The sequence below is a fragment of the Chrysochloris asiatica genome, unplaced genomic scaffold (genome assembly GCF_000296735.1).
Source record: "Chrysochloris asiatica unplaced genomic scaffold, ChrAsi1.0 scaffold00011, whole genome shotgun sequence".
NCBI classification, from domain to species: Eukaryota; Metazoa; Chordata; class Mammalia; order Afrosoricida; family Chrysochloridae; genus Chrysochloris; species Chrysochloris asiatica.
The window spans coordinates 17173147-17187590 of NW_006408529.1; positions in this window are offsets into that span (position 1 = coordinate 17173147).

Consider the following 14444-nt stretch of genomic DNA (forward strand, 5'->3'; position numbering starts at 1 on the left):
TGCTTTTAGATACCAGACTATATCTACTCCTCACTTATCAGCTATTGCATTATCCAACATTTTATGTTGACTTGTTGTTGTTAAGTGCCATTGAGTTGATTCCAACTCATAGTAACCATGTATAGGATTTCTGAAGAGCGGATGGTGAATTTGAACTGCTGACCTTGTCGTTTAAACAACCTTAAAGTATAGTGTTTATCCTACAGCGCCATACCAGGATGCCTTACATTGACTAGAACTATAAAAAAATCTATCGGACTATTTTGTCTATTAGTGATGAATGTCTGACAGTGAAGACATTCTGAGATGTGAGGCAAGCCGAACACTGGCTGTGATGATGAAGGTTATGTGCCAACTTAACTGGGCCATGATTCCCGGTGGTCTGGCAGTTATGTAAAAATCTAATAATACAGTCATCCTCCATGTTGTGTTCTGATGTGGTCCTCCTCTACATTCACAAAACACCAGTTTTCCCATAATGTCTTGGTCTTTGAAATCGAGTCATGTGGATCAGTAAGGAGAACATGCATGTAATTTGTCTAAGCTGAGAAAGTGACTTTAAGAGTAAAGAGATTGTCACCTATACAAATGCTGACATAACAGGCATAAAATAGAGTTACGCCAAGGAAACTGGGATAAGTTAAGACTATTTATTTTGTTTTGACATTTTATTCTCAAGTTTATAGTTTTTATCTCTAAGAAACATTGACATACTCCAAGTGACAGGCAACAAAATTCAGAAAAGGCATATAACTAGTTGGAAGAGATAAACATAGAATGAAATACTTTTCCATAAAATAAAAGATAAAAAAATAATTTAGCATTTTAAATGAATTTTAAAGAATTATAAGGCCCAGAACAAAAATGTGACAAAGGTTTTAAACCAGGCAAACACTGGTAGAATTAACTGTATTTTTCCTTAAGCTCTAACTTATCAGGAGTGAAAGACACTCGGTTGTACTTCAAAAAATACTTGGTGTAAGTAGACTAAAACTAATTTTATGAAATGAGTAGAAAACTTCTGGAGATCATTTAATCTGAACTCTTAACAGACTGAAAGTGTGGACAGGATCCAAAGCCTTTAGAAGTAAGCATGAGTGGCAGTTACATTCATGCTGCCCTCCCTTGACTAGCAATGCCTTTGTTGTTGTTAAGTGTTGTCAACGTTGATTCCGAACTATAGTGACCCTGTATAACGTTTCCAAAGGCACTCTGGTAGTATAGTGGTTACAAAATGGGCTGCTAACCCCAAGGTCAGCAGTTTAAAACTACCAGTGGTTCCGTGGGAGAAAGATGAGGCGTTCTGCTCCTGTAAAGATTTATAGCATCGGAGACCCTGTGCAGGATCACTATGAGTCGGAACCTACTCCACAGTACTTAACAACAACAACAACATAGGGTTATCAAGGAGCAGCTGGTGAGCTTGAATTGCCTACCTTGCAATTCAAACTGACCTTGCAGTCCAGTGCATTAACCACAGCGCCACACCAGGACTCCAGCCAGAAATGCCTTACAGATAGAGATAATAAGTATTAAATGAAAAAATAATAATGTTCAATAAATGTCCAATATATAAATATGACCAACAGATAAATAATAAATACTAACAGGGTTCTGGTGTGACACTGTAGGATAAGCACTGGACTGCTAACTGCGAGGTCAGTGGTTCAAGCCCATCAGCCACTTGTTGGAAACTGTATACAGGGTTGCTATGAGTTGAAAGCAACTTGATGGCACTTAACAACAACTATTCATTAAGGAGTCCTGGTGGCACAATGGTTAATTGCTTGGCTGCTAAGTGAAGGGTGTTGGTTTGAGCCCACCAGCGGCTCTGAAGGAAAAAGACCTGATGATTTGCTCCTATGAAGAATATATTGTACGACACCTTATGGGGCAATTCTATTCTATCATATAGCGCCGCTAAGAGTCAGAATTGACTCAATGCTACACAGCAATAACTTCTCAGTAAATGCTGTTAGAATATACAATAGGCTTTTTGGAAGAAGGTTATCCTTCTTAACAGTGATACCTACTGTACGAGGTCCTAGGATGCTACTACTGGAAAGAGAACTGAACACAAAAAACAAAAAAGTCAGTGGCTTTGGAATCTACTCGGACTCACTGAGATTCCATGTATACCAGAGTAGAACTGTGCTCCATGAAGTTTTCAATGCTGATTTATCTTCTGAGGTGCTTCAGCAAACAAACGAACAGACAAACAAACAAACAAAAACAATCTCACTGCCAGCAAGTCCATTCCAACTCACAGCAATTCCATACAGAGTTTCTGAGACTTTATGCAGGAGAAATCTTCATCTTTCTCCTGCAGACTGGCTGGTGGTTTGAATTACTGACCTTGCAGTTAGCATCCAGTGCCTACCCTACAGCACACCAGGTATCCAGGTGGGCTAGAACCTTCAATCTTTCAGTTAGCAGTGAGCGTGGTGACTGTTTGCACCCCTCAGGGAAAGTCTACTCAATCTCCTTAGCCTGCTAAGAATGAAGACGCTTTTCTAAATATAAACCACCGAATAAGATACCTAAAAGAAAACACCCCTCTTCCTCTTCATGACAAATAGAATTAGACACAACTTCTGTGCCATCAGAAGGTTTTACAGTAAAAGTGTTTATTCAAATTATGAGCTATTTTCAAGAACTGTAGCAGCATCTTTTGTCTTCATTTTTAGACATAGAGATGGAAACTGTAAATGGCTACATCAAAAGCTTTATATTAAGGCCAGGGTATCTGGGTTAAAAGCCCAGTTCTACCATCTCCAGATGAATAATTTCAGACAAATTACTCATTCTGTTTCCAAGCCTGCCTGAGTTTCATCCTGTGTAAAGAGGATAACAATGATGCCAGGTTCCCAGGGTTGTTGAAAGGATCTAATGGGTTAATATGCATAAAGGGCAGAAGCTTTGGTATATTACTTCTATTAAAAAGTGAATGGTGCTTCTATTAAAAGTATTGAGAGTGCTCCCACTCATGGTGACCCCAAGGGTACAGAGTAGAATTGTGCTCCATAAGGTTTTCAGGGTGTGACCTTTCAGAAGCAAATCACCAGGCCTTTCCTCTCTTGCTTTACTGAACTGCCGACCTTCACTGTCTGATGTGTGTTTAGTGACTGAATAATCTGGATATAAGTCATATAGTTAAGTGCTGTCATAGCCACCCTGTATAGAGTTTCCGAGGAGCGGCTGGTCGGTTTGAACTGCCAATTTTGTGGTTAACAGTCCAGTGCTTATCCTACAGTGCAATACCAGGACCCATATAGTTAATGTAGTTAGAGGCTTTTAATTTGGTCTTGAGATCCACTCCATTGTTGTTGTTGTTAAATGCCATTGAGTTGGTCCCAATCCATAGTGACCCTGTATAGGGTTTCTGAGGAGCTGCTGGTGAACTTGAACTGCCAGCCTTGTGGTTCAAACTGACTTTTCAGTCCAGCATATTAACCCACAGTGCCACTAGGATAGATAATATCTTACCATCAATAGTACAAGGGAACTTCAAAAAGTTCATGGAAAAATGGAATTAAAAGATAATGGAATTTTTCCATGAACTTCTTGAAACCCTCTCAAATTTGTGTTAAGATTGAGATAGTTTCTCAATTTGGGCATTCGTTAGTATGTTTAATGCTATGCAAAATCATTTTGTATTGATAGTTGAGAGTCAAAAAGTCAATGATACAAGAAGGATTTTCCCCTATGGACACACTATTTCGTATAAAGTTGGTATGTAATTGTGCTGAGACAACCATGTTTAGAATGATGAGAAAGTTAAAAGGTTCAAACAAGAAACTAAAGAGATAACCCTTAGCAATAGTTCTAAAAATGCAGTATTTGTTAAATACTATCCTGAACCTTTCTTTACACAGTAGATATTTTCCTTAAAAGTTTTACATGTAAGTGTTATTGTTAAGTGCCATCGAGTAAGTTTTGACTCATAGCAACCCAGTACAGGCTTTCTGAATGAGTGACTGGTGGGTTTGAACTGTTAACCTTGTGATTAGCAGCCCAGTGCTTATCCTGCAGTGCTGCACCAGGACTCCATTAAAAAAAAAAAAAAAAAAAAAAGAATGATCATATTGTATTTTAGAGACATTGGGAAAGTCTGCTATTTAATTAAATCGTCTCAACTATTTGTAAAGAATATGAATCATTTATAGGGACTATAGTAAATCATCTGCCTGTAATTGTGTTTGATTTATAACTCTGGCTTTTCACATGACAGGTCTGATTAGAGTTAATTTGAAAAGAAAATTATGGCATACACTCTTCAAATAAATATGGATTTTGCATAATATAGTCCTGGTGTAGCAGTATAGGATAAGCACTGGACCACAAGTTTGGTTTGAATTGCAATGTTGGCAGTTCCAACTTACCAGCCACTCCTTGGAAACCCCATGCAGAATTGCTGTGAGTCCGAACTGACCAATGGAACTTAACAACAACGTACACAATATTATCAAAAGTCAAAGTTTAAGGAAGCATTCATTACAGATTGTCTAGATGTTCAACTCTCATTTGGCAAATGAGGAAACACATTCTGCAGAGTTGTAGTGGTTTGCCTAAAGACATCTCCAGTGATTACAATGAAACTTCCAGTGTCTAAACTAGAACGCATATCCACCAGCTCTCAGAGCAGTGTGGTTTGGATAAGAAGAAAACCAAACCAAACCTGTTGCTATTGATTCCAACTTTTGAGACCCTACAGGATAGAGTGGAGTCCTGATGTGGTGCTGCAGAATATGCATTGGCCTGCAAGTTCAGTTTGAACCACAAGGTCGGAAGTTCAAACTCACCAGCTGCTCCTCGGAAACCCTATACAGAATTGCTGCGAGTTGGAACTGACTGGATGGTACTGAACAACAACAACATGGACGGAGCAGAACTTCCTCAGAAGGTTCTTTCTTGCTGGGTTTGAACTGCTGACATTTGGGTTAGCAGCTGAGTGCTTAACCACTCACTTCTGTGGCTTGGCATTCAGGACAAGAAGTCTATTGAATTGAACTGAGAGCACTGATTGTAGTTATTTTATAAAAGAACATATAATGGTTAGAATAATACCTTTTTCTTATTCCAAGTTGCAAATTTTCCTCAGTTCTCATGCTTCAGTGTGCATCAAAATCACTTGCAGGGCTTTTAAATACTGGAATCTGAATGCCACCTCCAGAGTTTCTAATTTAGTAGATCTGGGGGTGGGGCCTGAGAATTTACAATTTTTAACATGTTCCCAGGTGATACCCTGGTGTGGGGCTGTAGGACAAGCACTGGATCACAAGGTCAGTTTGAACCACAAGGTCAGTTTGAACCACAAGGTCAGTGGTTCAAGCCCACCAGCTGCTCCTCAGAAACCAGGGTCAGCATGAGTTGGAATCGACTCCATGACACTTAATAACAGCAACAACCCAGGTGATGTGGATGTTTCTGGTTTAAGGGACTACACTCTGAGAACCACAATCCCAGGAAAAGAATTTTAAAAGCATGTTTGACAAGTGGAAAATGGATGTGTTCCCTTTCAGGTCCCTTTCCTGCTTTGAGTATTCATTCAAATGAATCTTTAGTTAGGTTTTACCTTTTACTAATCTATAATTTTTAAGGATTGTAAAAATCTGGGATTAATTAGATGAAGTTAATTTTTTTAGTGTCACATTTGTTTCTTGAAGGCACAGATGGCTGAGTAAAGTCAGTGTTAATAACACCTTCATTTTGTACATTAAGTCTAAACGTGTAGCAGCTTCCCGAGCCGCACTCTGAGTGGTGTTGATTGACTGGTCCCACCAGCACACCAGACTGTGGGCACAGATAAGAAACCCACTGGGAAAAACATCAGGGGAGGTAGGAATGCTGTGATGCAGTCCAACCCTATGTGACAGATGTCCTTTTATATCACAGTTGGGAAGGCAGGCTTCAGTAAGGGGAAACTGCAGACTAGCTAAATGATTTTGATTACTAGTGACATTTAATTGCAATTTGATATTTAATAACAACAACAATAAAAGATTATGAAACTCTTCGGTCTCTTTCACATAAAACTGCGCCTGCTTGGGAAATTTTAGAGCACGGTCTTCCTGCAAAGTCATCAAAAACAAGCTCACTGTACTTGCAGGATACTGGAAAGAGTTAATGACCATTGTAAGAACTCTGCTGGCTTCAAATTTAGCAGTTATCTATGCTCAAGCTACACAAATTATTCCCCGAGAGTAATCTTCAGTGAGTTGCTAGGAGATGACTGGTTTATGTTTTCCTTTGATCACAGGGCATAACCACCCCACTGTCAAAATGCCAGAAAAAAAGCAGTGATTGCTTAAGAATATATTTTTCCCTGATATTTTCAATGAGTTATTAAAAGTGGGACTGTTTTGCACAATGGGAGGATAATAGCCTTGTTGAAATGTAAGAATTGGTACCTGAGCAAGGCCAGTATTCCTCCAATAGGGGCCAGTATGCAACCAGCATTTATTTAATCAAATTGAATCATATCTTTCAAAGATTCTTTAAAATAATAGTTTAATATGGGCTATGGTTTAAACAGTAGGCTTACACATATATAGGTCAACAGAGATAAAGCACTGCAAATGAAGTCTGAGTAGCTCAACCCTTGGGTGGCTGTTGTTAATCGATATCGAGTTGGTTCTGATTCATAGTGACCCTGTATAGGGTTTCCAAGGAACAGCTGGTGGAGCTGAACTGCTGACCTTGAGGTTCAAACCAACATTGCAGTGGAGCTCTTAACCTACAGTACACCACACTAAAAAAGACATAGAAATTATTGTAACTCTTCTGGTGCCAAGACAAAGGCTCATTTCATTATTATGCTCTGCCTCCTGAACAAGTTGTTCTTAGGTGTCATTGAGTCCTTTCCAATTTATCGCAACCTTATACACAACAGAAAGACATCACCAGGTCCTGTGGCATCCTCACAATCGTAGGCATGTCAGAGCCCATTGTGGCAGTCACTGTATCAGTTCATTTCATTAAGGGTCTTTCTCTTGTTTTGCTGACCCTCTACTGTATAAAGCATGATGTCCTTCTCCCAAGATTGATCCTTCCTGATACATATATATAAGCTCACCAGCTCCTCCTTGGAAACCCTATACATGGTAGCTATGGATCAGAATCGACTCAACAGTACTTAACAACAACAACAACAACATAATATGTATTACATATGTGTGTGTTTATGTATAAAAGTATATATACTTTATTTTTTATGACAACCAATCTAGTCAAATATAACAATCTGCATATAAACCATGGTTTTAGTAATGTGATCTAGGGCATCCTGGCATGAAGCTGTAGAACAAGCACTTGACTGCTAACCACAAAATTGGTGGTTCAAATCCACCAATTGCCCCTTGGAAACCCTATATAAGGTCTGACATGTCAGAACCAACTCAATGTCACTTAACAGCAGCGTGACCTAGAGTAAATTCTACAGGACCATAAAATTGAAACAATAATAGTGCATACTTCATAGTATCACTATGAAGATGGAATAAAACAATGTATGTCATGGACTTAGCAAAGTGCCTGGCCCAAAGAAATGTTTAAAGACATGGAAACTATCATTTTTCTTTATGATTATTAGTATTATTTCATTGCATCCTTAACATAGCATGAAAGCACTCAAGAGTTTAGGGATCTGACTACAAAAATTCAAAAAGATGAAAACCTTCTGATCAAAAGAAATACCAGTTTACTTAAGTAAATAAGGAAGTTAATCAAAATAGGAAAACTTCCAGGAAGCAGAGAAAACTGATGAGGTTTTCTTAAAATGTACTTTTTCTCCATTGTTCATTAGCATCGCATTCTCAATAACAATTACATACTTGTATTTGGTTATTGGAGTTCTGGTGTGGCACTGCTAACGGCAAGGTCGGCCGTTCAAACCCAGTAGTCTCTCCTCAGAAACTTTATACAGGGTTTCTGGGAGTTGGAACAGAATCAATGGCACCTAACTACAACAATAATACTTAGTTATATATGAGCTTACGGTTAGGTACTATTTCCAAAGTTTATTCTACTTAAAAATTTTATTTTGTCCTGAGTGTTATGTAATAGAAAGTGTACTCTTCTGGGAGTTGAGGGTCTGGGGTTTGGGATTCTGTTGTTAACTGGGTGGATATCTTCAGGAATTTTTATACCTCTGTGAATTTCTGCTTTCTTATTTTCAAAATAAATACCATTTAGGTATGTATCCTTGACCTCTACCAATTTTTAATGTTCTATGGAGTTCCTGGTGTGGCCCTGTTGGATAAGCAATGGACTGCTAACCACAAGGTTGACAGTTCAAATCCACTAGCCACTCCTTGGCAACCCTCTACATGGGTTGTTATGAGTCAGAACTGATTAGATGGCCCTTAACAACCAATTTATTAAATTTATTAAAATAATTGTGTGCCATAATTTCTTTTACAGCTTGCTCTAAGCAAACCTGTCATGTGGAAGCCAGGGCTTTGAACACTTCATTTTGATTTGATCCCCTGCTGAGAATTTGCCTTTTCTCCCCAGATATACTAAGGTGCTCTGGTAGCGTAGTGGTTTTCAGTTGGGCTTCTAACCTCAAGGTCAGCAGTTCGAAACTACCAGTTGTCCCATGGGAAAAAGAAGAGGCTCTCTACTCCAGTAAAGACTTATAGTATTGGAAAACCTATACAGGGTAGTTATGAGTCGGAATCGACTCCACCCCAGATATACTGAATCCGAATCTACAGTTCAACAAGATCCCAAGGTGATTCCTATGTATACAAAGGAATTTGATTAAGATTTCCAGCCTCAGAAACCTTGTGTAGGGTCACTATGAGTCGGAACCGACTCCACGGCACACTACCACTACAAATGGATTAAGACTACATGGTAGTGTAGTGCTTACGAATAGGGCTGCTAACCACAAGATCAAATCCACCAGCCACTCCTCAGGAGAAAGATGAGGCTTTCTACTCCTGTAAAGATTTCCAGCCTCAGAAACCCTATACTGATGGAGTTGATACTGACTCCACAGCATGCCACCACCACAAATAGATTATAGCATAAGCGTTAAATTACAAGTTTGCCCAAAACCTTTAAAACAGAAACTCAAAACAAAACAAAACAAAACAAAAAACCCCAGCTTGTCTATTGCCTATTGAACAAAGAAAGGTGCATGATAGGGTGTAAAATCATACGATTTTTAGGACTACTCTGGCAAAGGAGCTTCCTAGAGATAGGCTAGCAAGAAGAATTGGAAAGAAAATTCAAGCAGTCTGGTTTGGAGGAGTCGCAGGTGTCAAAGAGAACTAAAGTTCTTAAATTAAAATGAGCTGGCTCCTTGGAGAATAAGGTAGACAGACTCTTCAGTTTTGTTTTTCACAGTCTCTCAAGCCAGTGTGAACTGTACACTGTAATTGTTTATTAAATGTGATCAGGCGAGGCTAGTCTATGGTAACACAATTTAGACATGTTTTCGTCTGCAGCATTTGGTTATCAACTATGTGATATATAAAGTAACAGTTACAAGGATCAGTTTCTGCAACTCCATCCTGCAACCTACTTTTTCATTGTAAATAAACCGGACAAAGGAAAAAAAAAAAAAAAAAAAAGGCGAAGGGAGAAAATGCCATGTTTCAAGAACATTTGTCCTGATATTTTAGTGACAAGTTTAATCATGTTTGGCTCTGATGAGCTTACCATAAGGTGCTAATTTTCAGCTGTAAATGAGTAGTACTTGACAAGGTGAGAAATCTTCCTTTGATTATTGAAATCATCCAAGAGCAAATTTCTCTTCTATTTTTTGAAAGTGGAAGTCCTAGTAACAGGATGAGAAAATTCTTTTTCTCTCATACCTCATGACTCGTTTCTGCAGTGGTGGGATGAGGCACAAGGCACAGATAGCTAGTTGTCCTGTAATGGCCAAGCTTTACTTCTGACTATGCATTACGTAATTTAGTAGGGCACATGGTTCTAGTATTTATCAGTCTCCTTTGCTGTGTGGCCAAATTTTGACCAGTACGATGTGAGAGGAAATTCTATGTTCACATCTACGGGGTCATGACCTTCAAAGGAAGGCGCATGCCTTCCGCTTCTCCTTTGCCTCTTTTCTGGGGGCAGCAGTGAAGGTCTGAGGTTAGGACCAGGAGGAGCCATCTTGACCACAAAAGCGAAACCATGTGTTGAGGAAGCCTAGATGGGAGGAGCCTAGATCTCAGGTTACTGTGGCGCTGCCCTACTAGCCCTGGTCACCAGTTTGTGCTTTGACATGAGTGGGAAATCAACTTCTCACTTGTTTAAGCCGCTATTATTTTGGAACTTCATTAATACCAGCTGAGCTTTTGTCCCAACAAATGTACTACCACAGTTTGAATCCAGCAGATTGGAACGTCCTACTAAATTTTTGTACATGCATAATTATAAGAAGGAAGACCTCAATTTTATATTAAATTGTATTTTTTCTTTAACTGACTCATAATGGGCTTGATATTGGCTAGTTAACCTATTCCTGGTGGCAATATAGTTGAATTAAAGGTGCTCATGCAATTCCTTTTTTTTTTTTTTTTCATTAGTCCAGGTCACTGTGACCTGCATCTCTTTCAAAGTTCTTAATCTTTCTTTTTTCCTTTCTCTCTCCTTGCCTCCCCTCCCCACTCTTTTTCTACATATTCACTCATTTTATTTATGACAGGCTGATCTCATTTAGACTATAAATTCTTTGAGGATAAGACCTATATTTCATGATGTTTCATTGTTTTCTGTACCATAGACTTAATAAGTTAATACAGTGCTGTTCCCATGAAAGTCCTTATTGAGTAATTGTTAAAGAGACAAAAGATATGCTCAAAACTATATATTTTTAAAACATTACCATGCACTTAATTGCACCTGAAATGAATAATTGAAAGGGAAATGGTTAGCTTAAATATAAAATTTAATTTCAATGTTTCAGGTGGACCTTACTAATCATTAGCAATTACAACATTTTTTAAAGAGAAATTTGAATGGATTTTAAGTGATTTACTACCCTAAGAAAGTCTAAGGCACGAAAAGAGCAACATTATAGAATTCATAATATAAAACCTCTAAACCTGTAAATGTGTCAGAATAAAGCATTTAAAAAACAATATTTATTCCCTCATTGATTATTTTCATTAAAAATTATCTGAAGGCAAAGAAAGCCCCCAAACTACAATTGACCGGCAAGACAAATAAATATCTGTGGCATGCTTAGTAGGAAACAGAGTGATATATTCTGAGGTCTAGAAAACCAATAGAAAAAAAGCCTTACATTCCTCATTTTCCCTTTGAATTAGTCCTTATTTTAAAATTAATATTATAAGAGCATTCTTTACAATTGACATGATCGCTACAACCAAAATGATGATATAAGTTGTATTTTACCTTGTACATTCAGTTTATGCAGCAAAAAAAGTGTGGACTATATGTTAAGGTTTCTAGACATTTTCTAAAAATTGTTAGAAACATACCTTGGCAAATAATAAAAACAAAAATCTTTCATGACTAATAGGTTGGACCTGAATCCTTTGCTTTCTTAATAAATGGTTAAAAGAATTGACTGATAACTGAAATGTTGACAGTTCAAGTTCACGCGGAGGTACCTCAGAAGATAGGCCTGGTGCTTGAATTCTGAAAAAGCTGCCTTTGAGAACCTGAAGGGACTCAGATCTCTCCAACATACGTAGGATTGCCATGATTCAGAATCAGCTGAACAGCAACTGGTACGGCTAAACTACTTTATGTGAAAACCACACCAACTGCTAGAAGACATGTTCTTTATTTGATTTTGAGAGTTAGAAAAAGCACTTCATTTCAAAAAAGATATTTTAGCTATCATCCCCAAAGAATCAATTGTTATTTTTCACAGCTTAGATTAAGTCAAAGCCTACCCTTGGAATGAGGCACATGGGATACGTACGGAACCTTGATCCCCAGCTTTTGGAAGATTCAGTTTTAACCACGGCTCCAAAACTTAATATCCTTGTGCACATCACTTTGTTTCCCTGGTCTTCAGTTTCCTTACCTGTTCAGTAGGAGTGATAATAAAATTTCTCATCTACTACCTCATGGGGATTTTCAGAGGATAATGTGGGCTAATCCATGGAAAAATACACTATGAACAAAGAGTGAAAGCTAACTAACTTCCTTATGCCTCTTGGCTTCCCAACCCCCTACTCTTTAACTATGGTATGACTGTTTGATCTGTTATGTATTTAGACAAGATCACCATGGTGATTGAATCTTTGCCCTAACTTTCTGATAGAACAACACAACAGGTAGCGTTGACCATTTTTTTGAAGCTTGGGTAAGCAAACATTCTGGGGCAGCCTGTGAAAGTTCTGACCCCCAATCCTCTTTTGTCACATTCAATTGGAATTTAGATCCAGATATGAACTGCAAACAGAATTGGTAGCCAAACAGGATGGAGAAAGCATTTGTTTGCTATACCAGACTATGAACCCTAGACCATGATTTCGAAGAAGCCAAACATTTTACCATAAAGCGGAAGAAGAAAATGCCACAGTTTTTCTTCCTAGAAAAAAGTTTGCTGTGTTAATATGCACTGGGAAAAAAAAAATCAGAAACACAAAATCAGTTTTAGGAGAATAAAATCAATTATTTGAGGGGGTGGTACTGTTCTGAAGGACTAGAAGGAGGTTTTCCTCATAGAAATCCAGACTTTATTCATGATTATAATTTTTCTCCAAAACAATCTTTTCAATGTAGACCAAAATGTAGTCAGAGAGAAAAAAATGGTTGTAGTCAAATAATAATTTAAGTCCCACATCATTATATAAAAAAACACCATTGATACCTGTTAAAAGGTTTGTAAGATACATTGGGACACAATCAAAATGCGGAATAATCCAGCAGAAATACATTTAAAAAAATCATGTATTATGTTTCTGAACTCAGGTTAATGAAGCAGCTGTGATCACAGACGTACAAGCTTTCTCTACTTATCTGAAGAACAGTGTCACATATGTGTTAATAAATTTTGTTAAAACAAATATGAAAAACATTCATAAAACTGTAGTAAGACAGATTTCTTGGTTCCCCAATGATTCTTCAGTATGAATTAGCCATGGACAATTATATTTATTTAAAATTATTATTATTCATCTGGTTTTGAATTAGAAATGACATTATGTGGAAATCTTTTTCTACAATTTGTTCTAATTGTATTTAACATGAAGCAGCTGAATTGCCTTCCTGGTTATTTTTAGAGATGCAAAAGCCCTTATCACTTTAGTCTTTGCAGAATGGTACTCTGTAATGAACCAGTCTCTGGTACCTGATTGATATTAAAAAACTAATCAGGATGGTTCATTAGTAATTCTGTGTCAGCAGTTTGAGAAGACTTGTTGAAAGTCTTTTCCCCTCATTCCTTCACTTCAATGGTAGAACACAATTTCCTCTTTTAATTAAAACCAAAGTTTGGCAACTTAGACATTGGCTACCTAAAATGAGGGGGCAATAAAGGCAGAAAGTGACTGGCTTACAAGGTTTCAAGAGAGAGTTTAGTTTAAGAGCGTGTGGGGGAAGATAGAGTCCCCACTGAATTGTTTTTATCTTGTCTAGATAGGTCTGGTAAAAAGAGATGGGGGATAAGATTCTTATGATTCAATAGTGAATAATTGTTATCATGACTAATTGCAACTATCGCAAATGTAAAGGTAGAAGCTTTTAAACAAAAACAGGGGTGTAGTTAATCTTACAGTCCAGGCACAGAGGACCATAGGACTATCAAGTGAGAAGAGCACAAGCTGAATGCGAGACCTTATCAGAGAAGCAGCAATAGGAGAGATGGAGGCAGAGATGGGGACATGAAGAAAGAGAGCAACTGAGAACTCTAAATTCATGGGAAAAGAGGGACTGATAGCTGGTGGCCAGGAGGTAGGCTTGCAGAATGTGCCCTTTGGTGGTGTAGATTATTATATATGCCTGAGTGTTTTTTGTTTTTTTAAAAAGAGCTAAAATGAATAGAGAGAAATGCTGTTAATTGATGGTACATGGAGGGGATTATAATCATTATAATGAAACAGGATGTATGATTTACTGAATGTAAAACTGATGATCTGTCCTGTAAACTTTCACTCAATTCACAATAAAAACTTAAAACAAAACAAAAGTTGCAACTGTACACAGAGATGATACTGAGAGTTCACTAGCCAGAAGTACCTGAGTTTTGCTTAAGGTCCTTTCTGTTCCTCAAACTCTACCTAAAGTGCCTGGGAAAAGAACCTTTTAAGACTCAGTATAATATTATTTTTCTTAATAGCTGAAAAGGGCCAGAGTTGAATTCAGATCATAAGAGTGGGCAGTAGGCAAACATCTGAGTAATTAATACATCCCAGAACCATTAAAGGTATAGTGTTTTTTGGACAACACCTTGGCCAGACAGGCAATCACCTGAAATAACACAGATGCCTTCTTGCTGGCAGAGCAGTAAC